Source organism: Corvus hawaiiensis, chromosome 22, assembly GCF_020740725.1.
Source record: "Corvus hawaiiensis isolate bCorHaw1 chromosome 22, bCorHaw1.pri.cur, whole genome shotgun sequence".
NCBI classification, from domain to species: Eukaryota; Metazoa; Chordata; class Aves; order Passeriformes; family Corvidae; genus Corvus; species Corvus hawaiiensis.
In genome coordinates, this window is record NC_063234.1 from 8,375,690 (window position 1) to 8,402,566 (window position 26,877).

A 26,877-nucleotide genomic window follows, 5' to 3' on the forward strand; every position below is an offset into this window, starting at 1 on the left:
ACAAGGAGTGTTTGCATTGTATGGCTGACCACTTGTGAAGTTGTTTCTGGATAAAGTAACCCCTTCTGAGTAATTAATGAAATATCAGTGCTTTTTTTGGTCCCAGAATTCCAGAATGGTGTGGGTTGGAGGGGCTCTTAAAGCTCATCCTGTTCCACCCTGTGCCATGGGCAGGGACACCTCCCACTATCCCAGGTTGCTCCAAGCCCCATCCAACCTGGCCTTGGACACTTCCAGGGATGGGGAGTTCACTGCAAGATGAACTGCAATCCAACAGATCCACATCCCTCCAGACAGGCGGCAAAGAAACACCAACCTAAGGGACTCTCCCGCCTTCCATCCCCGTGTTGCTGTATCAATCTGAAGTTGGTTTAATTTATTTAAGACTGTGGATCTTCAAGCCTTCAAGTCCTTAAAAACAAGCACACGCAAGGACGGGTACTTTCTATCAGCGAGGCACGAGCTGGCTGGGGGAGACTAATGAACAGTCCTGTCCAGGGTTACTTTTTCCAGCTTGAAAGTGTATGCTCAGCAGCCATCTATTGAGAAGTTTAAGTCATTCTCCATTTGGGGAAAAAAAAAAAAATCAGTCATGCTCCTTTGACAAGGATTTCTTCCGTAACTCACTCAGGCCCCTCCATGTGTCTGAACACTGGTTTTCTCCCCTTTTGTCACATATTCACTACAGAGGGTTCTGTTATCCTTTAAAAGGTGCAGAGATAACAGCCTCACTTCCCCCAGCTCCACAATTCATGTTCCAGTCAGGGCAATAGTAACCAAAGATGACACAGCTTTACATGCTATTAAAAATTGGTTCAGAATACCAAAACACCAACTATTTCTAGAAAAAACAGCTGCACTGAGGTGCTTTGAATACTGCAACAGCCTTTGTGGTCATCTCTCAACTGCTGACGCTACCTCATTTGCACAATCAAACTCATCTCTGTCCTGTCCTCCCAGTTTGTTTCACCCAATAGTGCATTTGATTTTGGGGCACAACCCCTCCAAAACCTGCCTGCCTTCATGATAAGAAACAACCATTCTCCCTCCATCCTCACCCCCAACAACAATTTAGATTTATTTTTGTGTTTGCATGCCTGCTATGCACCAGTGCTCTCCATCAGCTGCTTCCTAACAGTTTTTTTCCAGGAATTAATTCCATAGTGATGTTTCATAATGATTAGAGAGCATCTTTCAGGTTTATTAACATGGAATTGGAAAAGCAGCTTTTCTTTTGGTCAACTCTAGGCACTGGTAGGAAATGCTGACCCAGGAGATTCTCCTACCTTCCATCCCCATGTTGCTGTATCTATCTGAAGTTGGTTTAATTTATTTAAGACTGTGGACCTTTAAGCCTTCAAGTCCTTAAAAATCACAACCCCCTCACACAACAGGGTCAGTCTGGGGTGATGCCGAGCGAGTTCCCAACTGTTGCACAGCACCCCCCGACTCAGCACTGCCACTTAGCAGAACAGCTGTTTTAATAAGCGCTTACATCTTTAGCTGCCTAATGCAATAACAAAATTAAACAGGACAACATGGAGCCTAATCCAGCAGGGTGGGGGAAAGCCAGTTAGTGTTCCCAGGCACTGGAACGAGGCGCCGGGCTGCGCGCGCAGGCACTGCCGCTGCCCCGCCACGCTCCGCTCGGGCACGGATTTGCCAGGATCTGTTTACACAATCCACTTTTCCCTGCGAAAGGCATGAAAGAAAATACTCTGAGGAGAATCTAAGAGGCAACACGTTCTCTCTGCAGCTTTTTGCAACTTTTCCTGCGAACTGAGCAAACAAAATGAATTCACAGCTATCAGTGCTGCTCCGGAGCTGCACTAACAATGAGCGTGAGGCTGCCCGGGGAGAAAGGGGGGACTGAGCACATTAACAAAAGCCCAGAGTGCGCTGGCTGTGGCGAAAGCCGGGGCCTGAAAGGCTCCTTTGTCTCTCTGGTCAATGCAAACCCATTCAGCGGCCGATAGACAGCAGAAAGAAAGTGAGGCTGGGAGGAAGAAGAGTCCTGTCTCTTTAGAGGACAGGCTGCGAGGCAGAGCAGGGACTCGCATGGACACAGAGCAGCGTTCCAAGCGCCCGTAAGCCCAGCATTGTGCAGAACAAATGCCCACTGAGGACACGCTTTGCTCGCACCCAACCTTCCTCAACCAAGGGACACACATTCCAGGAACTGGACATTCAGTCCCCAAAGAGCATCCAAGTGCAATATAAACAGTAAGCTATAGAAAATAACCCCCTATTTCTGAGTCTGCTGGCTTTTCTGCAATCCCTTCTTCCCAACAATGAGCTATTGTTCCACTCCTGGGACTGAGGAAATGTTTGTGCTCGTTCGAGTCCTTTACATTTAGAGACCTGCTCCTCATTTCAACATCATTCCCCACCGTGCTACAAAGCACTCGGCCTTTTTCAGTATTGACTCCACCAAACAAAACTAACACCCCCTTCCTTGTTTTGTTAGTGCTACCATGAAACTCAGCAGAGCTCAACAGCAAACCAAAATACCAAGAAATGATCAAAGGAGCAGAGTCCCAGCTGGTATTGGGGTCCCATTTAAACATGGACACATGTGACCACCAGTCTGAAATGCAGAGTGATCAAGACCACCTCCAAGGGTCTGATGCTTGCTGGGCATGTTTCTCCTCCCAGGAGTTCAAAGAGGGGTGCACACACTCCTCGCCTCAGCCACACAGCCACCAGCAGCAGGAGCATCCATGAGGCAGGATCCTCCATGTGGTGGAAGACATGGCCATCATGGACCTGCATGTCCCAAGGAACACGAATACTCTCCTGTAAAAACCCAAAGCCATGAATTCACACTGGGCTGGCTCCTCTCCCAAACTGGGCTCTTGTTGCACACTGGAACCTCTGGGCAGAAAGAAACTTTGAACCCTCTGTGCTTCAGCAGAGCCAAGGTTTTGACGCAAACACAGACTGCAAAGAGATTTCTGCAGGGAGTCTCACCCATGTACAAAAGAAACATTTAAGTGAGCAAAACGAACAAAGTGTCTATTTCCACTCCTTTAACGTTTATCCGTCTCTCGGCTCCAGGACCACCCAAACTACCCTGCCCCAACCAGGGAGCTCCTTCCTGCATGCTCCAGGCACAGGACACACTCACTGGCTCAAAGGAAACTGGTTCCATTTTCCTTCAGCAGCCTGACCTGGGATAACCACACAAAAGGCAAAGTTGGCTAAATCCCGTCCTTTTGCACCACCCCATGAGCTATCCATATGCTGCATTTAAACACTTCACATCTATTTGTGGAGCTGGCCAAGGGGCAAGATATTTCTTTATACAAAGAAAGCTAATTTATTTGCCTAAAACACAAGGGTTTCTTAATTGCAATCACAGCACCAGCTTCTGCAAGAATAGCTTGTAAAGATAAAAACTTTTTTCTCCCTGGGTTGTAGCTGAACTAAAAGGGAGGAAAACCCGACCATAACCAGAGTTTTAATTAAACTGACTGATAGCCCATTCACACGGGCCACAGCTCGCACAGGACGCCGTTTCCTTTTGGGATTTTTCAATATAGAAAGGACTCCGCTCTTCACCACTGAGATAAAGATCTTTTTAGAGGTGCTGATCTGTTGCTTCACTGGAAGGTGAAGGAAGTTCTTATCAGAAACAGCCAGCTGTGCAAAAAATGTTACTGTTCTTCAGGCATCCAGAGGGGAAATCCACTCGGAGGGACCAAGCCCAGAGCCGTATCCGAACATAGCCCTGGCAGCACAAAGAGGCATTTCAAGCATGCTCACACACTCCTGCCACACTCTCCTCCTCCACTGCAGGAATATTTTTTGCCTCCTTTGTTTCCTCACAGGTGTGAGGAAAACACATCGAGCAGGCAGCTTGCAAAGAAGGGAAGAGGAACTTACAAACCAAGTCCCTTGCACAGCAAACAGCAAAGGACCTGTGGCTGCTGCAGAAGTGGGAATTTACAGCTGCTCTTGCATCACATCTTTTATTTTTCGCCTTTTTTTTTTAATGCCAGGTCCAATACTCTCAAGTCTAATTATCAGAACACCCTTGAAGGTGAGAAAGAATAAAGAAGCAGAGAAAAAAAGGAAGTTATCCTTAGGTGATAAAAGAAAGTGATTCCTGTGGTTGCCTTGTGCAGGGCCAGGAGCTGGACTTGATGATCCTTGTGAGTCCCTTCAAACTCAGGATATTCCATGAGTCTACAATCTGGCATGAAATCGGGTAACTCTTTGTGCACTCAAAACTCCAGTGAAGGCAGCAGCTGCTACAACACACAAGCTTGAAACCAAAGTCTAAAGAAATGTGGAAATAGAGAAGAAACAAAGCAAAAGTCCCTAAAACACCTATTGCTGATTGGCAATGACTTGGGCTTCCACTGGCAACTCTGGCAAGATGACCAGCAATGGGATATAAATAGGAGATTCCTTTTCACCTTCCTAAGGTAGGGCTGCTGTGCTGGTCACTGAGAACAAACCCAGAGAGTAAGTTGTATTTATTTATGTTTCAAATCACAACATGCACCACACAGCATTAAATAACAACTCCTTACTCCAAAGCCTTAGTGTTTGCACCATAGATAAGAGAACATCAATAATCTGCAGCAAAGTACACCCTATTTCCAGATAAAGCAAGATGTATTTGTTCTAGTTAATTCTGCTTTGTACAGTCTAGATAACACGTTTTAAGATGCAATTATGAAATGCCAGCATTTAAAATCAATCTATGATAAAAGTTAATATAACAATCAAGGGGGAAAAAAGCAGTTCTCAAATATGCTAATACATGGTACAGGAGAGCTCCAAGATGCTGCTTATATCTAAATATTCATATGGAACAAAATGAAGACCTAGGAAAAGCCACACAAAAACCTCATTAAGGTTATTAGGGCCACTAGAAGAGGTCCAAGCATAGGTTTCACTGAGCAGGTGGACTTAAGTCCCGACTGTTGGGCTCCTTCTACTGCTTTCAGTACAAACATTGTGGCTGACACTCCACGCATAAAGAGGCTTAAAGGGACAAGCAACACAAGCAAAATGTGTCCACCAAATGAGCTTCTTCAAAGCAGCATCTGTAGAGGTTTCCTGGTTTTATGCTCTTTGCTTTTACTGAGTGGTAAGCTGCAAAGAGGATGATGCATGTTTTGGGTATAGAGATACTACAATCTCTGTTCACTGATCTCACCCCATTTTGCAGCTGCCTGAGTCAGCTCTGAGATTGGGATGATGTTAAAATACTGTCCTGTCCCCTGGCACCATGTAAAGTGACCCCAGAAACTGTGCTTTTCCCATGGAAATGAAAGCCTGCCCTCTGATCCTACCTGCTCCTAACGCTTACAACAGGCAGCACACCTGAGGCCTCTCGAGAGGACTTTCTCTCATGGGTAACTTCACATCCTGACCACTCCCACCCTGCGATTACACCGACCCAAAAATGCAAACCTACAAATGGACATCCTAAGCATAGCAAAGAAAAGCCCAGCCTGGGCATAATGCAGAAAAAAGTGACAATTCCAGCTGACAGATGACCAACAACTTGCTTGAGGGCACCATGTGATGAACCACACAAGCTTTGGCCTTTTCTGCCCACTGACACTGAAGGTTGGTGAAGGGAAATCAATATTATTACTAGACACAATCAAACTGACAATATCGTGCAACACCTGCAGCTGATCTTTACTTTTCAGTCCCTGGAAAGACTACTTTGTCGCAATTCCCTTGTATCTAAGAGGAATTTAGCAAGATAGCTGCTCTGATTCTCTCTGCAGCCAGGGCATGTCAAGAAAGTGAGGAAGCTCCTTCAAAATAATCCTGATTCATTCACCTCACATGCAAGTGACCCCACTTTCTTCCACTCAATCAATCTGCAACCCGGCTTCTCTGGAACAGCAAGGAGCAGCAAACAGCCTCGGCTGTTTCACAGAACCACAGACTGGTATGGGTTGGGAGGGACCTTAAAGACTCTCCAGTCCCAACCCCCTGCCAGGGGTAGGGAAGTTACTCCCCAGGGCTGTGTTTCCACCCCTCCTGGTCTATCACTGCTTCTTAGGCTTTAATCCAGATAAACTTCCTGATTTCCTGAGCTGAAGATAGAAAATTACAGCAAAGAAACAGCTTTGTTTTCACCTTTAAGCAAGAGAAAATACCCAGCCAAACCTCAGCTATGCCACACATCCCCTGCAAGAAGACAAAGGATGGCTCTGCAGCACACCACAGAGAGGGCCAAGGCCTCAAGCTGGACAAGACCCGTTTCCCTTGAGGCACCCACTGAAAAAACCAACACGGGCAAAAAGTTCAGGACCTCACACTACGACACCAATGGCAATGAGGGCAGTGCCTGAACTAAGTGATCAAAAGATGAGGTTTAGTGCATCACCAAATGTTTCTGAGAACCGTGGAATATCCTGAGCTGGAACACAAGGATCATCCAGTCCAGCCCCTGGCCCTGCCCAGACACCCCAACAATCCCACCCTGGGCATCCCTGGCAGCGCTGCCCAAACGCTCCTGGAGCTCTGGCAGCCTCGGGGCCGTGCCCATTCCCTGGGGAGCCTGGGCAGTGCCCAGCACCCTCTGGGGGAAGAGCCTTTCCCGATATCCAACCTAAACTCCTCTGGCACAGCTCCAGCCGTTCCCTGGGTCCTGTCCGTGGTCACAGAGCAGAGACTGGAGCTGTGCTTCCACTGCCCCTTGGGAGGAAGCCAAATACAAAAGGAGGTGAAGTCCCTCCATCAATACCAGCTCAATGTTTTTACTGATATATCTGAGCTGTATTTTGGGTGACAACCCTCAGTGCTGCAGTGGAATCCCCTTGCTCTGACTTGCCAAGCTTTGTCACAAGATTTACTATGGGATGTGTTAACAGAATGAAGCTGAAAGTACGAAACTGGAGCAGATCCGCTCTGTCCAACGGCATTTGGATCAGTCTGCCTTCAGAGCCGTGGTACAGACAACCTGGGGAGCAGCACATCCCAATCCCCACCTAAAAATAACTGCATTCCAGGAGCGACAGTCAATTCTAACATCATTACTCAATCTTGATTAAATCTAACGTTCAGTATATTTCTTAATCAACTCGCCTCAAGTGACTACCTTAAGGTTAATCTCTCAAAGCCTTTTTCAGGGGAGAGAAGATTCTTCCACCATCTGAACACACCAAGGAGCAGGTAGAACATGAAAATTATTATCCACAAAGCTTGTTCTTTCCAAAAATATTTGGCAAAGCACTGGGGTTTTTTTTGTCTGTTTCATATAAACATGATGTAAAACGGAGTTAAAACAAAGTCTCAAAAATGCCCTTCAGCATTTAAAAAAGATCCAAACTTGGAGGAAGAAAGCATCTTGAACAAGGCATTTCGCAGCACAGTGCAGCAAAGAAAAACGTCCTTTGGATACTTTTAACTGCATTCATTTTTGCGATTAACTACAACAGAAGGGAAAATAAATCCAGTACCTAACAGAGAGATATCTTTACACTGCTTTCCTTGATGAAGTTCTCCTAGAGCAGCCTCTGGCTCCCAAGCATTTGGTAAGTGTTAAAAACCATATTTATGTATGGAACAGTTCAGCAGGGAAATGGGATGCCAGCTCCCAGAGCCCCGAGCACACATGGAGGCACCTCTGCACGCTGCAAACCTCCCTCTGGAGACGATGGAATGCAAAGGGGTTGCCAAAAACCCTCCAGCTGCTGCTCAGGAAGGCATTTCTGCCCCAGCTGATAACACCCCTCACAGAGCCAACCACACCCACCTCCCGCCTCGAAGCTCAAAAGTCTTCCCTGACCTGCGGCAGTAAAATGATCCTTCCTTGAAGCAGCTGAACATGGAAGTGAACAGAATCACAGAATCCAGAATGGTTTGGGTGGGAAGGGACCTTAGAGTTCATCTCGTTCCACCTCCTGCCATGGACAGGGACACCTCCCACTATCCCAGGTTGCTCCAAGCCCCGTCCAACCTAGCCTTGGACACTTCCAGGGATGCAGGGGCGGCCACAGCTTCTCTGGACATTGCAGAAGAGTTGGGAGAAGATATGTACTAGGAAAAATTCCTGGGTCACTTTTTCAAGCAAAGCCACCAACCAAACTAATTGCAGCCATCCCTGGGGAGGAGGCAGCTCTAAGGCAGTCAGAACCATTGCTCCCAGAGAATGAGGAGGAGTCTTCAGAGTCAAGAAACTGCATTGTTCAAGAAATGAGGGAAAACCAGGAATCTAACAGGAGACATGCATTCAAAGAAAAACATCACACCCACAAAATTCCCAAGCAGTGGCCAAGGAAGAGCCAGGGGGCACAGAGGCAAATCTGACAGGAGGCAATGTCAGAGCCAGAACTTGTGATGATCGTTTTATTTTTGTTTATTGCATTTTCAAGCAGAAAAAAAGTAACAGTAATAGTCTCACACGGAACAGTAGCTACACAAGGCTAAGACCAAGCAAACCTCCTGGTAAATGCTATAAAAATATCCAAAGCAAGGCTGTGAGCAAGCTGGCCTGATGGAGATGACAAGGAGTGACTGGGAGGAGGAAGCCAGGGAGAACAAGGCTTTGATCTCCTGTCTGGCCAGACACACACACCAGCCTACTCCTTTCTGGAGTTACTTTGGCTTTTGGTTTATTCCAAAAGGAACAGGAATGGTTCTTCAGCTGTTCTCTGCACCTTTGGCTGCATCAGATGCTTGTGCACAGCTAGTCTAGCAGAAAAAAGGTGTTTTAATAAAATGCCACAGATCAGTCAACACAGCTGAAGCCACACCCGTCTTCCACCTTTCCCGTTCTGAAATGTAACTGCAGATACAACAGTTATTTTCAAACACTCCTGTATTTCAGTCATTGAGCTTAAAACAACTCACATCAAACAGCCAAACCAGGCACTATCTCACACAGACTGAATCACAATCCAATGAAAACAAAGGTCCCCAAATTCAGTGTGGCTGTCCCCTGACTAGCAGCTGAAACAGCAGTTTCTGGCCCGATACCAGCTCAGGGAGAGGCTCTGACCTGCTCAGCCCCCATCCATCTGCTGCTTTGAGGTAACCTGATAAACACACTCTGGGTCTGGGTTGGGAAGCGCAGAGCCACTGCCACTGGGGACAGAGGACACCGACTGGGAAACACACTCCAGTCCCAACAGCCTCACCAGGAAGAGAAAACTGGGATTTTGGGGCTTGTTTCCTTCAGAGCAGTTACTTAACATACACACAGAGTTATTTCTCTACCGAGTTTGCCCTGCACACACATAACCAGGTAAGAGCATTAAAACCCCAAGAGCCAAAGCAGACAGGGCGAGGTGACACAACTGAAAAGGCACGAACAGAGGAAGGCAGAGCTCGAGGAAAAGAATCTCATCACAGAGAAAGGCTCAAAAGCTTTTCTCCAGCCCTTATTCATCTTACAGCCTGGAATAAACTTCTCTGTGCGTATGACAGCCTACCTTCCCTCATGCTGAATTCACAAAGTAAAACCTCCCATCTCTGGCTTCCCTTCAGAGCCAGCAGCTCCTGCAGCTGGGGGCACATTGTTACACGTCTGGAGAAGAAAGTTCCCATCCAGACATGAGCACCTCAGCTCGTTCACGGCCATCTTCACCCAGGGGTCTGAATTTCCGTAAAGTATTAAAAACCAGCTGACTTTTCCCTTCCTGTGCATGTCATTAACACGGAACTGCCCTTGCCCACTCTGTGCCCTAAAATCACTAATAAACCACTCCAGCTTACCAGGCTACACCCCCCACATGCCTCTGCTCCACAGGGACAGCCCCTGCTTCTGTCCTGGGGGTCGGAAACCCTGCAGCAACATCCATCTATTCCTGAGCCAGGCTCTCCATCTGTATGATAAGCAGGAATACCAAACAGTCTGGTATTTTACTGTCTCATTCACTCTGCTGCGTTTCCTATGGTGTCTCCAATACCTCACGCTGTGACCTCAAGGGGAAATGCAATGCTCTGCTGGTCACTCTGTTGTGGTGACAGCAGTGTTGTCACCCAGAGTGATGGTCCTCCCATCAGCTGAGCAAGGAATTCTAAAAGGATGATTCTCCGGAGCATTGATGCTCATTTCCACTCCCAATTCTGTAATGCCTCGTGACTTTCCCCCCCATAATCTTTATTTCAGCAGTTTATCGAAATTAAATGAAATACTAAGTACCTTCTTGCCACATGCGGAGCTTATGACTTCCCCTGAGTTAAAATCCTGTGTCATACAAAATGAAATCCTGGGAAAGCTGGCATCCAGGGAGGGCAGTGCAACGCATCTTACACTGCTGCACAAAAACCAAAGTTCACAGAGGGATGTAGGTAGGACGGGAGCCCTGGGTCTCCTCAGTTCAGTCCTCTGCACCTCCAGTTTTCCCTCATAAGGAATCTCAGGTGCACACTTCACACACACCTCCGCAGGGGAATCCAAGAAAGAGGAACAGCAATGATATATTCACCTCACCAGGGTCTGAAGATGAGCAGTAAATTACTCTCTGAGCATTTCCCATTTAAAGAAATCCTGGTTTGCTTCCATTGGCTCTGCCTGTTGGATGCTGGATCCAAGGCCAGGTCAGATGGGGCTTCAAGCAACCTGGTCTAGTGGAAGGTGTCCCTGCCCATGGCAGAGGGGTGGAACAGGAGGAGCTTTAGGGTCCCTCCCAACCCAAACCATTCTGGGATTCTACAAATTCAGGCCACGAACAGGGATAAACACAGAGGGAAGGCTGCAGCTGCTGCAGTGCTCTCTGAAGTGATGCCACACAGCTGAACCAACATACAGGTGGAAGTCGGTGAGGATACCTGATGTGCTATCCGAAATGGGAAAGAAATGGGAACTTCAGGACCTGTCCCTGCCTGGCTGCTCAGGCCTGTTTGCACCAACAGGACAGCCCATGCATCACCACAGGCACGATAGTTCCTTTCCTGATGAGCATTAACCCCAGCTGTGCTGATTTCAGACTGCAGTATCTCCACAGTCACAGCAGGGCTTTAAGACTGAACTTTCCACCTACAGACACTGCCCAGACACTTGGATTTCACCACCACCACGGCCACAAGTGCCATCACCACATAACGCATGGACAGGGAAGCTCAGAGGACTGTGCTGGTGACCATTGCTATTTTAGTAGCCTCTTTTCAAATTAACCATAGCTAAGACAATGGTCTTAACCACTGGATGGGAGGAAGAGAAGAACAAGGTAGGTATTCTTCCCTTAAATGCTGATTGTTTTGGAACACTGCAGAACAGGAATGGAGCAAATCAAACATTTCTGATTATCCCTAGCACCTCTGACATTATCAGGGGCTGCAGTGCAATTTGGTTCACCAAACTGGTTGAAACACACTTCATCTTCTTCCTTTTTCCCCACAAACCAGAGACATTTCGGACTCACTCGCAGGCAGTGTGGACGATACAGATCTTTTGTCTCCCATTCCTAAGCAAAAACACCATCTTAAGCACAACATCATAAAAGCAAGGACGGAGCTAGACCACAAGAAAAAGCAATCCAAGCCTGAGGAGTGAGTGAATTCTCCTTTGAGGGAATATCTGCAGTCCTCTCCTCCCAGTGGTGGAAGTTCAGCAGACTTCTCCAAGAGCTTCCAAACCATCAGTGACCTTTAGGAGTTTTAGCTCAACCAGAGAGACCTCAAACTCCCTGATGAAGACCAAGAGTTATCCCTGTTTTCAACGCTTCCAAGCCTGGCTGCATTCTTCCCCCCAAAACTCCTTTCAAACAACAAGACAGAGCTGATCTGACAATAGAGAAGCAGCTCTCCCCACTCTCCGTGTCTGTCCCGCTCCCTTGTTTTATTCCTCTGCTCCAGCTCCTTTCTCCATGCCCTTATCAGGTTGATTAATACTCATTCTGGACGATCAGATGTCTGGTAATTCAAGCTTTTACAGCGCTCCATGCCATAACTCTCTCTAAGGCTCACACACTTCACCAGAAAGCTTTTTGCTGACTGTTCATCCTGGGCATTCAATAAGACATTCTGGACAGAGGTCCCAGCTATAAAACTCTCATGTTCTTCGGCTGCCAGGATGGGAATTTGGTGACAGTACAATTCATTCATTTATTTAATGATCTTAACATCAGCCTGAGTGGATAAAGTATGCTTTGGCTGCAGCAAGGCAGGGATGGGGCTGTGCCAAGGGCCGATTGTTTCGGTGAATGCCAGCAACGCCAGGTACTGCTGCCACGGCCACCGCACTGAGACGGGGTGGTTTGGGGGAAAATGGGAATAATTTCAAGTTAAACGTGGTGCACAACCTCATAAAAGGAGATTATTTGTGCAGATGAACTTTTTCAAAATTAAAAAAGTGTTTTGGAAATGTAATCAATAAAATTACGGCAAATAGTTTAAACTCATCGAAACTTAGGCTTTGTGATATTTGCATATCTACAAAAATTAGGTCTTTTCTTATTTTTGAAGAGACAGACATAAAGGCACTTTGAAATTGACTTTAAAACACAACAGCTGAATTATTTGCACTCTAAAATACGAAACACAGAGCCCAGAAAAACTGAGGACTTGGAGAGAGACCGTCCAGTGACAAGTATTTTTAACTGCGTGAGCGCTGGTGAGGAAGGGTGACACAAATCGAAGCTGGTTTCATATTATACAGCAAGTGGAACTCAAGATGTCTCACCAGCTCAAGAAATACTACATCCAAAAGCACCTTCCACACAAGCCTTGCCACGCTGTACCTGCTGAAATCCCCTTCCCAGCATGTTCCAGAGTTCAAGGTGCACCATCAACTTCACATTAAAAGTCACAATAAACAGGCTTTAAATTTGGTTTCAGTTCTTGAATTCCCCCCAAATAAGTAGTATAGGTTACTCACCCTCAGCTACAAGAACCCTGCTGAGTTTCCTTTCCAATATAATATATTGAGTCAGCCCAATGATTCAGCTGCAAAACAAAGTGTCCAGCGTGGAGCCTCTACATCACCCCGAACAGGAATTCAAGACTTCCAGAAAGTTTTCAGGCCAGATTTCAGCCTGAATTTCACATCAGACCTGACGGTTCTGTGGAAGATCTCATGGCAGCCCCAGGACAGAAGGGCTGGGTCTCACCACTCAGTGGAAATGCACTTTTTTTTCTTTTCCTAGAAAGGTCCTTTCGTCAGGATGCTTAGGAGCCTTCCCAAGACAACAGTTGCCTAAAAAACCAAAGCTGAAAGTAGCATCACGAAAAAAAATCTTTCCCTTTGATGCACAGAGAAGAGTCTCCTGCTTAGTCTGAAAGACCAAAGACTTCTCTCATTTTTGCCTTTTGGCAAGAGAACAAAATAAGCCCAGAAAATGCCAGTTTCAAGGCACAGTAACTTCTACGACTTACTAATAACACATAAAAGAGGGAAATGGTTTTCAGACCACCATCAGCAAAGCCATAGCATCAGCTCAAATGGATTTTCACCCATCACCAGTGACACAGACACTGCAGTCAGACTCCTCTGACTCCTCTGAGTAACTCAGTAACTCACAGTCACCCTCACGTGTAAATCAAACCCAAACACACAATCATCATCTGGCAACCCCAAACAGAGCAGCCCTGCAATGTTGATTGGTTTCCACCTTCCAAAAGCTCTCCAAACTCAGGAAAGTCTGTGTTATTTAAGACCTTTAACTGCATTAACTCCTTGCTTGCTGTTCTCACAGTACCAAGAGCAAACTCCAAGGCTGGCAGGAAAATTTGTGTCCATATTCTGACCATATTCGGTCCCCTCCCCTGCTAAAAGCAGGGATGGCCTTTGTGCTTCCAGCTTTTACAGCTATTCCTGTGCAGACACTCCTACTCCAGAGCATGGGAGTCTCATTCCTGCTGAGCTCAAGCACTTGGAAAGGAGCAGCTGCTCGCTGCACCTCGACAAGTCCTAACCCATTTCAACACTTCACCAACGGATTTGGAGAGCGCGACTGGGATCGGTCGAGGATGGGATAAGTTTTTCTTCCAAGACACACAGTCTGGAAGCCACTTGGCTTTTTTTTCAAGCCTATCTAAAGCTCTAGAAATATTTTAACTCTCATGTAGACAAAGGAAACACAAAGGTGTTACAACCAGCAATCAAAACATCTGATTTTTGGTGGCAGAATTGGTTTAAACCTGATACTCTGTGTGGGGAAACTTGTCCTTTTCTCTCCACCTTAACTACACAGCAAACAAAGGTAAAAACAACTCCTCGGGTACAATCGAAATACAGAGCGTGTAATTTTCCTTTCAGGAAAGAAAAAAAATAATCATGCTGTCCCATTAACCTAGTTACATGCCCAGCAGCAATTTGACTCAAGTCCCATCAGCAACAGCATGCCATCACCTATTCCAAAAAGAGGGAGCGCGCCCTGGGACACCTTCTAAAGGTAAAGAATAAACCATAGGAATAACATGCACCAGAAAACTTCGCTAGCCTAAAATCTGATTTTACTCTTCTCCCTTTGATCCTCTTCTTTTTTAGGAACACATTCTATTTTCTTCTTCCAGCTGTTCCACATCATCAGCTCCTATTTGGGAGGCAAAACGGAGTCCAAGGTTTGGGAAGGAAAGCTGTACAGAGAAGTGCTTGAAATTGCAACAAGTGTAAAACACAGCACCCTGAGAGTCTCATCAACCGTACTCCCTTAAAAAACAAGAAGAAAAATTAGTTGCCCTGGTTCCTTCAGACCACAGGGCACACGACTCCCCCCACACATTCATGCCTTGGAACAAACACCAGTTTTCTCTTCCCCATTCATTCCAGAAAAGCTTTTGCAATTGCCAGCAGCCACATTCAAGTCACAGATAAAGTTTCCTACCAAAGCAATGCCTGTAAAACAGTGATACTACCCATCTGTAGTTCCCCAGAGTAAAAATTCCAGCAACTCTAATCATATTAGCGGATTTACACACAACTAGACAGTTGACTAGCCCTGAAATTGCTGGATTAGGAGAAAAAGAAAATATAGGTTACCTCTGCCTTCTATAGGGAGATCTTCACTGCTAACCCCTACTACTAAAGTGGAGCAAATGCACCAGCTCGACACATCCCAATGTTTGCTAACAACATGGAAAAGCCTTTCAGCCTGAAAATGATGGACAAAATCCATTCACACACAGATAAAAATCCTTCTATGTGCCAACATCTGAAGGGGAAGTTATTTGTTCTGAGTCTCCTGTTACTCTCTCAACAACTTCTTACACAAACTCTGCTCCCAAATCAGAGCTGCTCATTAAATACATGTATATTTAAATGGATAAAGTAACCTTCTACCACCAACTTCTGCCAGAGAACATACACAGTCATGCCCTTGGATGTGAGGAGAAAATAAGCCACTTGAAATCACACTTTTAGAACGGTTTTCTCCAAGAGATTTCACCACAAAAATCTTACAAAGCTGGTAAAGTGACATATCTGTGCGCTAACATGATTGGCTTTTGTCATTAAATAAATTAAAGCAATTGCTGCTTGAAAGAAGACTAAGATGTGCCAAGGCTGGGAAACATCAACAGGGGAGATGGCAGAGAGGGCTAAAGGCACTTAATTTTTTGGCAACACGCTCCCCAGTCTGTGCCCATTCCTCCCCTGCAGAGGAGCCACCACCACGGAGCAGCAGGGAAAGTCTCTTTTCCAAGCTCTTCTCCTGCTGCTCTGACCCTCCCAAGATGTTTGATCTCCACAGCTTCAACACTTCTAAACAGAAACACTTCCCAGGCAACACCTCTGCCCCTTCCTCCCCTTCATCCAGCCAAGATCTCAGAACTTTCCCTCCTCAACTCAGAAACATGGAGAGCAAGGAACGCTTCTGATCTCAGCCTGGTCCCTCCTTTGCACCTCTCACCACTCCCTCCCTCCCTCTTGGGACCGTAATGCTCCCGACACCTTCCTCACACACGGCTGCCACTGGCATCTGGAAGAGGATTTCCAACTGCGCTCCGGTCGATGTCAAAGCAGCGCAGGGAGTGCTTCACACGAGAGCCACGACCACGCTCTCCAAGCTGACTTTTGTGCCCAAGCAGCTTCCGAATGCCTTGTCCTCAACAGACAAACCCCAGAGAGCACAAAGCTGCTCCATCACGTAGTCTGGGAAAACACCCCTCAAAATGGAAGTAAGAGAGGGAAGATGACATTGGCTCCAAACTTCCAGAGGGGATCACGGCAACCCAGAGACCCCGACCCTTTGGCGCACGCTGCAGATTCTCTCCTGGGAAAAATTATTGGGCACTTTGTCCTCCAGCTCAACTCTGTTCACAGAGAGACAACAGAGAACCCCGTGCACCCAAATCCTCCTCAAGAATCTTGATTTAACCAGATCTCCAAGGCAGGCCTACTCTGGCCTGGCCTGCATCCCAACACTGGGCAAGCACTGCCAGGAACTCACCCCGACTTCTCACACAGCCTCAGACATTCCTAAACGCCATCCTCTATTTCTTGCTGTCCTCCTGGGCTTTTGGGAAGCTGCTTGCATCCAGAAGATGCCACCCAACACAGCAGGAACTAGCACATCACTTCCTGAAAGGGACTACAGCACAGTTAGCTGAACAATGCAGGAAAAACTAAAACTAAATTACTGAAGCAACATTAGCAAAACACACATTTCCTCGCAGAGCAATGGTGGAATTCACACAGAAATCAGTCCCCCAAACACCGATCCTTCCTCTCTGCTTCTCAGAAATTGAATTAACAAGGAGGAAGAAGAGAAAAAAAAAAATTAGTAATGGTCTGTTGCACCCTGAGCCTGCTACGACCTGCAATAACCTGAGGAACACCCAGTTTTTCAGAGATGCCCAATCCCACACGGAAGCAGCCACAGGGATAGATTAAAGTCAAGCTTACTGGTGCCTGCACATCAACAACCAGGAACTCCCTCCAAACGTGAGGAAGTTGGGAAAAGAAAACAAAACCCTACTGACACCAGCCCCAAGCTGCAGACAGCTCTGACTGAACAGTGTCACATTAACCAGCAGCTGGGGGACCTCACCCCAGGTGCCATCCATCAACCTGGCTGTCCCTTACAGGCCAATGTTTGCTCTCGTCTGGGCTAGGAAGAAACTGGTGACTTGATTATATTGATCCACAAAATTTATTCCCAGCACGGGGACTTTTGAAAGAGCAGCTTAATGTAACACACACACAAAAAATACTTCACTCCTAAGTGGGAGAGTAAAGAACAGGGTGTAGTGTGACACGTGTCAGAAGCACCATCGAGGTAAAACCACGAAGGGCCACAGTGCACTTGCAGCACCTCTGTTACTGTACATTTTTATGGAAGGAGTCTCACTCCAGACTTCACTGGAACTTCTCCTGCAGAAGCAGTCTGGGAGTCAAAGCCAAAGAGGGCAGATTGGGATTTATTTTTTATAATATCCCTTCTGTGTGTCATTTCACCCTCCCTTGTCCTTTCCTCCCAAATAAGGGTCAGAATCCAACTGAAGGATTTATCCATACTTTATCCATGACAACTTTTTAGCACAATTTCTGCCTGAAATCAGGTTTGGCTGAATACTCACCACTGCCAGAGCCACAAAAGTATCTCAACTTACTTTTACACAGAAAATTTAACTTCTTGAAGCCGCTGTGTTAAGGAAATACCTCACAAGTCTGTCTTGTCTTACAGCAGCTTCAATAACTTCCTATTTACCAGGAAACAGAATGAATCTCACATCCAGACATTTCTGCTCTTCACGTCCATCACTTTCCAGCTTCTCCTTCTCGCAAAAATGTTATTTTTTTTTAAATTCCTTCTTTCCCCTGTATTTTAATTTTCCCTCCCTCGTGCCTTGCTACATGCACATGCTGAACACTTCTCTCTCACACAATTCTTATTTTTTTCCAATTACACAGATATTGTTTAATTTCATGATACATTAAGTCCGAAACCACAGACCAAAGTTCACCGGTAGGAAACTGTTTTGGTTTAAAAAGCCCAAGTCAGAGAAACATGCAACTCTTTTATCTGCTGTGAGGTAACAGTGGCTCAACACTTGTATCAAAACAGAGAGGGGAAAAAAAAGAAACCAAAGAGGGCTAAAAATAAGGCTGAACTCAGATGACCCCCTGCACTCCAGTAAATCAGGGATGAACTCTGCTCCCCGAGCCTCACTCAGAGCAGCACTGAGAGGTAACAGCTTTTGTTTATAATCAAACACAATTTGGTGGAGGATAAAACCGGCCAGGGCACCCGAATAAGCTTCACCAGGACACCTGAATAAGCACGGAAATTAAAGTGTTTGTATATATTCCAAGCAGAGATCAGTAGTTTAGGAGTTAAGCAGAGATATCGGTCAAACACAATGTTTTCAAAACAGGCTTGTCTAGAAATAAAAATGTAACGGTGTCATTTTAACCTCCCCACTTCTATAACACCAACTTGTCATGTCCATCTAACACTTCTCCCCACCTCTGTCCCTCCTGCTCACGGTGTCATTGGGTCTCCAGGAGGGGACACACTGCCACAGCAGCCCCAGCTCCTCCAGGAGCTTCTCCAGTCTTTCCAAGCCCTTTTGTTTTTAGGCTGTGCTCAGAGTAAACACAAACTTCATCCCTCGTGTGCTTCATGACCTCACCGAAAGCAACAACCACAACAGCACAGCCCCTCATCGGACCCACTACCAGGCTCCCCCTCAGCAACACCCAGAGAAGTATCCCAGGGAATAAATAAAGTGCTTTGGAAAGCCCAGTACAACCCCAAAGCCAGGCAAACTTCAGCCTTCAACTGTCAAGACACCCGAGCACCACATTTCCCGATAAAAAAGCCCTTTCCCAGACAAACCAGCACCTTGATGGGATGATCAGCCGGGCACAGCCTGTGCACGCTGGCCAGCATTCCCACTCCAACTCTTGGCACATCCCTCAAAACTGAGCAACAGTTTTACTTACCACCACCCTGCTGACTCTACTGACAGCACCTTCCCACTTTTTTTATTCCTAAAGCACCCACTGGATTTACAGAATAGCACAAACCAGGCAAAAATCACCCAGCACAGAGAACGTCCAGGGGTTTTCACTTGACCCAAACAAATCTGTAACGTCAACAGTCCCATGATTTAAGCAATGAATTTGTTGTCATGGAAGGGGTGATTCTTGCCGGAAGCTCAAGAAAACAATGGACCTAAACTGATTATAAAAGGGCTGGGTTTTCCCACCTCCAAATTGAAAGTGAGAGCAGCAAAATGCTGGCACACAGGGAACACAGTTCTGAGCACAGGCAGCACGGCACAGCTCTCGGCACGAAAACCACCCTGCACTTCCACCTTAAAATCCAACTCACCGCCAAACGTTAATAGGAAAACACACTCCCGACCGTCCCTGCACCATTCCCGGATAACACAGCAAGGAGATATTTCACAAAGTGTGTTTTTCACTTCATACTCCCCCCAAAACTCCAGGGAGGGGGGGAAGAGAACAGCCAGTTTGCCACGGGATGATGTCGGACGCTGGAAACAAAACCTCAGGCCGGCAGGCACTTTCCTGCTGATCCCTGCAGTATTTCCCTCCTGACTCGGGGCCTACTCGCAGCACAGAACCGAAGACCTTTAAAAAACACTCGCAGCCCCCGCCAGCCTCTCTTTGTAGCAGCGGCCGCTTTGGTGGGGGGATTTTGGGGAGTGGGAGCCTCCTCCTCCTCCCCATCACGCGTGGCCTGGCAGGGAAAGCCGCTCAGTGAGACGTTCCACCTGAGACTTATTCCCACCAGCCAAGTAGGAAAAATTAAATAAAATAAAATAAATCACATGAAAATCGTCCCTAGCTGTAAATAAAAACGCTGGGTTTAAATTCGCCTGGAAAAACAACAAAACCAAAGCACTTACCTGGGCAGGACCAGAGGCAAAACTGAAGAACGATTTATAATTAAAAGTTTACCCTTGGGGTCACCGCTGCTTTGGGGGAGGGGGAAAAGGGACCCCCTGGAAAGCGCTGAACCCCCAAACCAGCCCACTGGGGAGGTGGACGGCCCCCCTTACCCCGCACCATCCCAGCAGGTGCAGCCCCCTTTGCAGGGGGCCACACACACAAACAGACACACAAAAAAGAGCCAGGAACCCCTCAACAACCCCCACCTCACACACCGCCCCGGCTCCGGGGGGCCCCGCGACCCCCAACCCTCCCCCCGTCTGGGGGGCCCCGCGACCCCTCACCCCCCACCGCCCCCAAGCCTCGGGGGTCCCCGCACCCCTCACCCCCCCGGCCCCGCTCGCTGTGGGGAGGGGGGTGTCGCCCCCCTGAACCCCCGGGGCAAAGGATACTGCTGGGGCGGCTGTGGCGGCAAGGCCCTGATGTTGGGGTGAGGCGCCGGCGCCGGGTGAGGGGGAGCTGGGGGGGGAGGCGGCCCCGCCGCCGCCCCGCTCCCGGGGCCGGTCCCCGCCGCCGCCGCCGCCGCGCCGGGTTTCAAAGCCGCCTTCTGCGGTAAACTCATGGCCAAGCGCAGCCACCACCCCGCGGCGGGGAGCGGGGCCGGGGGGAGCCGCGGAGCGGGCCGGGGGAGAGCCGGGGCAGCGCGGCGGGCCGGCACCGGCGCCGGTCTCCGTGACAACGCGCCTCCCGGAGGGCTCGGGAGAGGGGCCGGCGGGGAGGGAGGGAGGGAGGGGAGGGAGGGAAGGGGGGGCGGCTCAGGCCGCGCTGCTCATGAGCCGCCGGCGGCTGGGGGTCGCGGTCGCCCTCGCCGGGGGCAGCGGAGCCGTTCGCGGCGGCGGCTCGGGGGCGATGCCGGCGGATTTTCCTCACTGGAGTAGCGGAGCATCAAACATGGCGCTGCGGCCGCCTCCAGCTGTCCGGCCGGGCGGGCGCTCGGGCGCCTTCGGGCCGCTCCGGAGCCGCTCGGCCCAGAGCCGATCGGCGACCTTCGGCTCTTTCCGGAGTCGCTCGGCCCACCGCTGATCGGCAACCTTCGGCTCTTTCCGGAGTCTCTCGTCAGCCAGAGCCGCTCGGCAAACCTCGGGTTCTTCCGGAAAGGCTTTCGTGGGCGCAAGCGCCCTGCCCTGCTCCCCCTCCCTCCCCGCTCAGCCCAGCACCTCCCGTGACCCCCGCGCTCGGTAAATTTCGGCTATTTCCGGAAGACGAAGGCGTGAGACAGTTCGGGAAGCTTCGGAGGGGCTCGGAAGAGGGGTTCCCGCCCCGCTCCTGGCTCTTCGGAGCTTCTCGGCGATCTTCGGAGTCCCTCGGGATCGGCGCGGGCGTAGCTTCGGGCACGCTCGGCTCGGCTCGGCTCGGCTCGGCTCGACTTCGGCAACGCTCGGCCGTGAGGGACTGGCCCGAGGCTGTGAGGGGGCGATGGGGTCCCTCAGGACCCACCCCACCGCGGGCTTCCCCTGCCCGAAACCTCACCCCCAGCCCCAGTTCCTGGCTTCTGGAGGGGATGGAAGGGGCAGCACCGCAGCCCCTCCTGAGGCGTCGTGAGGGCCGGCAGCCTTCAAGGCAACGTGGAAGCCGGGCACCCCTGGGACCCCGTTGGCTGTGAGGGGTCCCGCAGTATCCACCCCACCGCGGGCCCGAGGAGGGGGCTTACGTAAGAAACCTCACCCCCAGCCCCAATTCCCAGCTGCTGGAGCTGCTGGCAGGTGCCACACTGCAGCCCCTCATGAGGGCAGGCAGTCCTGAGGGTGACAGGGTGGCTCTGAGGGACCCCCGGGACCCCCAAGGCAGCCCACCTGTGGCAATGGGGACCCTCCAAACCTGCCCTTGTGGGGAGAGATGTCCACCTGATCCCATGGTCACACCAAGCCATCACCCCCCAAGGGCTGGGACACCTTCACCATTTCACATCTAACCTGCAGAAGCCTCTTCACAGCCACCACCTGAGCTTGGCAGAGGCCAAGGTGGTTTATACCATCTCTGGGAGATAAAAAGCACCTCAGAACAGATTCCAGCAGCTGCCAGATTGTCCTGACTTGTCCTTCCTCGCTGCTGGCCGCCGAGGGCTCATTCCAACCTGCTGGCACCTTCACGTTCCTGCCATGCCGCACATCCCAGGGAGACGCTCCCAGCACCGTCACTGCGCCCGCAGGTATTGCTGCCCCTGTCACCCAGCCTGGGGTGCTGCTCTAGGAAACCTTCCCAGAGTTTATTTGTGTCCCATCTGCTGCAAATTCTGAGCAGCTGCAAGTTTAGGAGGAAGATAATGCTTTAAAGCAATCACAAATAAACCCTTAAACGTGAAAAGCTTCTTTTACTGAAGTGAACAGCTCTTGTGGTGGTGTATTCAGGCACCTGGAGAGTAAGTGGTACAACCACAAGCTGAGAGAAGAGAAATCTTGTGCACTAAAGAAAACCTACCCAAGGGGTCACATCTGTCCTTGTCTGTGCAATGGTCCTGTTTCTACGCAGAGAAGTAATTTCGAGTTTTAAATATAAATCTGAAGGTGGAGAATCTGGACTGGGTGTTGTTCACTGGACCAAAATTCAGCACAGTGGGCAAAAAATAGTAGAAGGGTCTTGAGTACATTTTCCCTTTGGAGTCAGGCTCTGAGTTATCGAACAATGGGGTCGTGCAGGGGAGGTTTAGGACACACAAGAATCGCAGTGTATCCAGAAGCTCTCCCTCCTCCGAGGTGTGTTCTCAGAAGGAAAGCTGGGAGCTGCCACGAAGGTCTCCATTAAAAGCAGCCCTGCAACTGGAATATTTTCTTACTTATGTGCTACCGGAGGGTACAGCCACCTTCTGCAGTGCCGGCAGGCATTAGTGGGGCAGGGGAAGGTGACTCATGTGCTGCTTAGTGTCCCTTTCTGTGCTCTTTGTTCTGCATTGGGGTAAGGGAAATACCTGTGAGGAGGTGAACTCATACATACCTCACACTGCCTGTGGGAAATGGGGGGAAATAGGAAACACTGAGATTTTTGTTTTAAGGGGAAAGAGCCCAACCAAGCCCTGCCAGCCTGTAAAGAAGTCCTGAGTGCGGAATATTTCCATCTGAACCCAGGAACAAATATTTAGAGGGGGCTCTGGCTGGTTTTGTCTGAGTCAGTTTTCCTCAGCAGCCTTCAGCCTGCCATATTAACCGATTCCCCACCAGGAAAACTGAAGAGAGAAATAAGAATGACCTAAAATAAAGGCCAAGTACTCCTCCACTCCCCAAAAATGGGAGAACAAAGGAGGAACTTCTCTCATGGTATGGGATTTGCCCAAAGACTAACAGATCTCCCAGCATCCCAGAGAGCTGCTGCGTTCACAGCACACCTCTCCTGCTGGGAAGACGATTCTCCCTCCACAGCTGGTAAAGACTTGGCTGTTGTTACTTGGAGGGTGCAAGTAGAGCTGTGTGTTCTGGGGGGCTGGTGCCGTTCCATGACCACCTCCTGGCACGGCCCCTCTCCGGGTACCCCCCTTTGCACGGAAGGAAATTAATCTCAAAAGCAAATTGACATCCATGGCTGCCTCTGTTCTACAGAAATAGCTGCCTGTAAACACAGCTGCAAAAGAGCTTCCGAGCTCCAGGATCTTTGGATATACACTTTTTGCCTGTTTAGAAGGAAAAAAAAATGGCATTTTCACCATATTGTCTGCTGAAGCTCCCAAAATGTGCTGGCCAGGAGAAGGAGCCAGGCTCCTGGCTCTGTCTTAAAGCCCTTCCCAAGTCAATGTCTCTCCCCAGCCATGTTTTTCCCTTCTTTTTAATTTTTCCTGAGAAGAAAAAGCAGATATGTCTCCCTTCTACCTTATGTAGGACGATTTGGCCAACGAAATCCTGCAGATTTTAGAGCCTGAGTGAGTTCCAGCTGGATTCACACCCTTCTTCCTGCCTCTCCATTTCGTTTTTCCTCTTTTTCCTGCTAGCTTTATTAGCACCTGGAAACCAATGTGTCACTGTGGGCAGCTGCAGCCTACAGTGCTGAGCTCCTGTTTCAGAGCATCGCCAGCCCTTTTTCCAGTCCCACCAGTCTCTCGTGTACCTGCCACAGCAGAGACACAACCCCACAGCACAGAGTGTAGTAGGAATGCTGGAGCTGTTGGTGAACTTAGGAAAATACAGGATTGGGGTATCACTGGAAAATGGCTGTTTTCCTGGAAGGACACTCATGAAGAGAAAAGCATAAAGCACAAAGCCACGGTCCTAGGAGTCAGTGAGGAGACGCAGCCTTGTTGTTGCTTGGCTCCGAGTGAAAACTCAACAGTGCTCAGAATGAGCAGGTCCCAGCTGCAAGGTGGGATTTAGAAATCTGCTCCCCACCTCCCACTCCCCATCCTCCTGCCTTCAGGAAGGTGTGGCTTTTTCAGGGAAGCTTTTGCCCCTAAAATCTGGTTGTCCCAGTAGGTGACCTCAGCACTGTTGTGATGTGACAGGGGTTAGATCCTACCTGGAGGGAACAAAGCGGGACGGAGAAGGGCAGTTCAGATGGTTGGGTTCAGCCTCTCACCTCTCAACAGCTGTCTCAGCCCCACCAAACCTATGAACAGCCCCCATTTCCAGCTCCGTTTGGAGGCTCCAGCATGCTCCAGGTGCATGCTTTCACCCAGCGCAGCACAGCAGCACCTCCCTCTTTCGGCTTCTCCTGCTTTTCCTGCACGGATCCTCTTCCAACACCCTCCAGACACGAAAAACCCCCACCATAAAAAAAAAAAAAAAAAAAAAAAAAAAAAAGTCCTGCTTGGAGCTTTCCCCATTCCTCCCCCTGCCCGGGCTCAGCCCTCGGCAAACGTCTCAGCCCTCCAGGGCACAGCTGAGCGCAAAATAAAGCGAATACCACCCAGGACCAGGCAAGCCCACACCAGGCGCTGGCACAGAGCGGGATGATTCACCTCCTGCCCGCTCTCCCTACGCCCGGCAGCCTCCCAGGGAGGAAAACTCCTGCCACCCGCTCCCAGCCCGGCACGGGGAGCCTTGACCACAGCGTCTCCCACCACAACACAGTTAATGGTCACCCTCGAAATCCTTCCTGCCCTGGGGCTGTCCCTGAGCCATCACCTGCCTGGTCCCTCCGTGCGAGTAAGCCCCAGAGAGCCAAAGTACTTCCTTTTTGGATGGTTAAACCACTTCTAACAGCATCTCCATGTGACGCCTGTGCTGCCTTCCCTGCTCCTTGGAGCTGGGAAAACACCCTGTCACCCCAGCCTCACTCTATTCCTCTTTGCCTTCGACCCACGTTGCTCCTCTCTTTCCCTAGGAATGCAGGTATTCCACCACAATTTAAACACGCGGGGCCACATCCAGACCAAAATAGGACTCCGGTAACATCGCTGGCTCCTGCCAGCCCGGCACTGGAGTGTGCAGGCAGCGATTTTCTCGGCTCCACCGCCCTCTGCGGGTTTGCGCCATTTCCAGGCAGATCTCAGGGAAAACAACGGCCACGGCCGCTCCCCAGCGCTGCAGGAAACCGAGGGCCTCACACCGAGTCGTGCAAGCAGAAAGTGAGTGCTATTACTACATTTCAATTCCACGTGGGTGAGAAAACACGGTAAAAACAGTCAGAGAGGTATTTTAATGTCTTATTTACGCAACACCCCTGTCCTTGGCTCACTGCTGGCTCAGTCCTGCCCATGGCAGCAGCAGAAACACTCTGTATTCCCAAAAGTTTGTTACCAGTGGGCTGCAGCCTCCTAGTTTTTCCCCAAATCCAGTCCCGATTAACAATTCCAAGGCTAAATAGCAAAGGAGTACCCAGCACTTGGCTTGTTTTATGGCCATCAGCTCTGCCAGGTGCTGGGGTGAGGCTTGCAAGGAGCCTGCAGCCCAGATCCTGCCTTGCATTTTTTGGGCATGGAGCATCTGCTCGGAGAGAACGTTGGCCTGTGTTACAGAGCTGGCAGCAACCCACCAGCATCACCAGGCCATAAATATGGGAGTTTGGAGAGAAACCTGCGCGGGGCCTGTGCCGCTGGATCCCAGCACAGCCGAGCCGGCCAAAAACTCACCTGGGAGGAAGGAAAAGCATCCAGGAAAGACCTCCCTGCTGGGGAGCCGCATGGGGCCATGCCATAGAGGTGGAAAGCAAAGAGCCACCCGCAGTGAGAGTGGGTTTTTGGGCAAAATGCCCTGGATCTAGCCTCCAAGGGAGGCAGCAGTCACCAAGCGCAGGCTGGAAAAAGGCTGCTTGGCTCAGTTTTGTCAGCATGGGACAGGTTCAGTGGTGTGCACAGGGAGAAAAGCATAAATAAAGGGATGCAGACTCTCCTGCTATAAGAAAGTATGAGTTGTGATCAGCTCCAAATCCAGTAAAAAGTATTTATTGTTTCAATTACAATAAGCCCCACGCATAGGGTGAAAAAATAGTTACAAAAATCCAGCCCCTTCCATCCCTCCCTTTACATATAAATATTAAAAATCCCTCTAGGTCTCTGCGTTGTCTAGAGTGACAACACACAGCACCTGAGCTCCTGTCAGTGCTTTCCCCTCAAAACAAGTATTAAAAACATCTCTTAAAAAAGTCTCTCAGCCCAATCCTGATCACTTCTCAAACCAGCTGTGGAGGGACAGAGTTTTGGGGCCACATGGTGCTTTTGGGGCTTGCAGTTTCCCGGGAAGAGGGCAGGCTTGGCGTGAGAGAAGCAGCGGCAGGAACCGCCTGCACTTGTCTGGGAAGCTTTTGGGCCAGGAAATCCTGGCTGGCCTGGCTTCAGAGGGGACAGGAGGTAGAACAGGATGCTTCATCCACCCCATCACCACCTTGGTTACATCTTTGGTTGCGTCAGTTTTTCCCTTTACACTCTGAAATTAAAGCTAATCCCAGGAGCTGCAGCATCCCAGCACAGTCTCTGTGACTTGCAGCATCCTCCAGCCCTGTCTCCAGGCCCACTGTCCCTAATTTTCCCCATCAGCATCCTCTGAGGATAGTCTCTCCCAGAGAAACACAGGATCCAAGACTGGAAAGTTATATCCACGGCCCTAGCCAGCTTCCCTGGCCAAGGGACTGTCACCACAGGGTACTGCACCTACAGCTGCACTAAGTAAAAAAAATTAATAAATATACTGATCTTGTACTCAAAAAAGGCTTTTAAATGCATTTTCCCTGAAAAT

The 26,877-nt window shown here is 49.3% G+C and overlaps 1 protein-coding gene across 13 annotated transcripts in view; it reads right to left on the reverse strand.

Moving 5' to 3' along the window:
* Positions 1-20,296, reverse strand: part of EIF4G3 (eukaryotic translation initiation factor 4 gamma 3) — a 141,768-nt gene extending 121,472 nt beyond the window's left edge. For 6 of the 13 annotated variants that reach the window (XM_048326459.1, XM_048326460.1, XM_048326458.1 and 3 more), the window contains exon 1: positions 20,176-20,287. The gene's annotated coding sequence lies outside the window, so the exon portion shown is untranslated. Of the gene's footprint in view, positions 1-20,175 lie in introns of all 13 variants that reach the window. The other 7 variants (XM_048326457.1, XM_048326451.1, XM_048326453.1 and 4 more) reach the window with 3 other exon arrangements.
* Positions 20,297-26,877: the final 6,581 nt, after the last annotated feature.